We start from the raw sequence: 2,398 nt of genomic DNA, 5'->3' as shown, positions 1-2,398 counted from the left end.
CTTTGTCAAATGTACTCCCTTATCAAAGTAAGAATAAACTCAGGCTTGTTTATCAATAGGTCACTTTGGTGGTATTTTCAGGGAATCTTCATTCCACAGGAAGGAAGTTGAAAGAAGACTAATATGTAACTATAAACCTGTTTCACTTTTGGATTGCTGTACAGTGTCTGTGTATTACTTGTTCAGCAAAAGAACTGGAAGAAAAGAAGGAAGAAAGAATGAAGGGAAGAAACTAACATATTAGATGGAAACACTTTAGGAGAGAATAGAAAAGAAAAATCCCAGATCTAAGTCTTTGGTCATTTCAGTATGTGGAGGCAAAGTAGGAGCCACCAACAGAGAAGGAGCATCGTGATAATAAAGCTGAGTTTAAAAAACCCAAAACTTCAGAATGCTTTTAATTTCTTAGATACAAGCAGGGTCATTTGTAGAAGAGGAGAGAGGAGGAATGCAATTTATATTTGTGGTTGTGATTAAATTCCATGAATTCTAGAAGAGCTGGGAAGCAATAGGCAAGTAAACTTTAATGCCCTTCTGTTCAACTCATTGTTTTCTAAGTCACTTAATTATTCTTTGGAAGAGGGGAAGGATTCCAGCTGCACCAGTTCAGGCCCACAAGTCAGAGAGTAGAGTTGACTTGCTACCCTGATATGCCGTTTCTTCCTCAGTAAATCCGATGGTCTGGATCCTATCTTGAGAGAATATGCTGTGCAGATGGAGAAAAGAGCTGGAGTTGAGGTTGGAGATCTAGTGCAGACTGAGTTCTCCTAAGAAAAGATAATTGCTTGTTTCTTCCGTCCTCAGTTTCCACTGTGGATTCAGTAGCCAATCTGGCTTCGAAACTTGAAAAACATTAATCTGTCCATCCAAGAATGACAGACACAAAGAAAGCCACATACAGAAACACTGCAGTCAGATTGTTAAATGCCAAAGGCAAAGAGAAAAATCAAGAAATCAACAAGAGACAAACAATTCATCCCATCCAAGGGGAACCAGAATAAGATGAACAGCTGACTTCTCACCAGATAGCAGAGTCCAGAGTCAGTGGGACACGTTTAAACTGCTGGGGGAATATCCCAAACATGAGAAGTGACTTCAGGAAAAGGAATGTAAGTCACTGTGGAACTCTCAGTCGTCTGTAGGAAATGATCTATAGCTTCCTCTTAAACACAGTCTGAAGCTTTCAAAGAATAATGCCCAAGGTCTTAAGATTAAGAATTCTGTATTTAACAAAACTTTTGTTCAAACATGAAGGTGATATCTAGACATTCCCAGGTAATCAAAGACTCAAGAGTATTCTTTGCTAGCAGGCCTGCCTTACAAGAGTACAAAAGGAAGCTCTTCAGGCTGAATCAAAGTGACACAGGACAATAGCTTGAGCCCATACAAAAATATTAAATAAAGAGTACCATTTGTAGTTATTACATAAAATAGAGTATAATCGTATGTTTTTATTTAGATTAAATTTTGTTAACAAAAGTGATCATTCACCTTTCAATTCCTACCCCAGTGCTGGTTCCCAGGGTGGTTTCACTCATGAATCTCTGTTCCAGTAAACTATGACTCTTTGTATTTGCCTGCCTGTCTCTCCAGTCTTAGGGGCAGTAGTTTGCCCTGTGTCCTCACCTTTCTTGTGGATTGAAGAACTGTTGCCTTTTCTGCCTATTCAGGCTTTTACTTGTTAAGATGGTATGCTGAGTTCCATGCTCCCCAGTCAGGTGTTTTTTGACAAATATCCTTTCAAGTAAATCCCCTTTTAAGCATCCAACTTGAATTCTCAATCTAGTTAACTATAACTTTTATTATAGTTTATGCTTCAGTGGTGTAAACAAAACACTTTAGGCTTGAATTTTATGCTACAGACCGTATATCTTGTAAAAATCTCAAGGGCTAAAATCAGTGGGCATCAATTTAGAGACCTATTGAGTAATCTATATACTTGTAACATTAACAATAGGCTGAGGGTGTAAGAAATGTGTTTTTTTAATGAGGTCCATACTTGAGTTGCACTTTCATGCTAGCCCTCATTGTGTTGCATGGCATGTCGCCAGTGGCTTTACTTATCATATTTCTGTCTGAAAAATTTGCAAAACTATTTGAGAAGAGATTTTAATATGCTTTCAATAATCCTGGGGAAAAGCTTATGTCAACTTATGTCAAGGCATTCTTGACATCTTTATTTTTAAGTGTTACAGACTCTGATTAAATTTGGTCACTGAGATCAAGTAATTGTAACCTTTGTTGATCTCACTGTCATGTTTGAAGTAAGCTATAAAGGTACCACTTTACCAAATGATCACCATGGTGAGGTGAGAAATACAGAGGCAATGTCTTCTTCAGGTCCTCGGCTAATGCTATCCTGAAAATAGCAGAAATAATGAAAATATAAGAGGCAAAG

Source organism: Camelus dromedarius, chromosome 23 (assembly GCF_036321535.1).
Source record: "Camelus dromedarius isolate mCamDro1 chromosome 23, mCamDro1.pat, whole genome shotgun sequence".
Lineage (NCBI taxonomy): Eukaryota > Metazoa > Chordata > Mammalia > Artiodactyla > Camelidae > Camelus > Camelus dromedarius.
The sequence above is the reverse complement of the archived record's forward strand: the minus strand, read 5'-3'. Positions refer to the sequence as shown.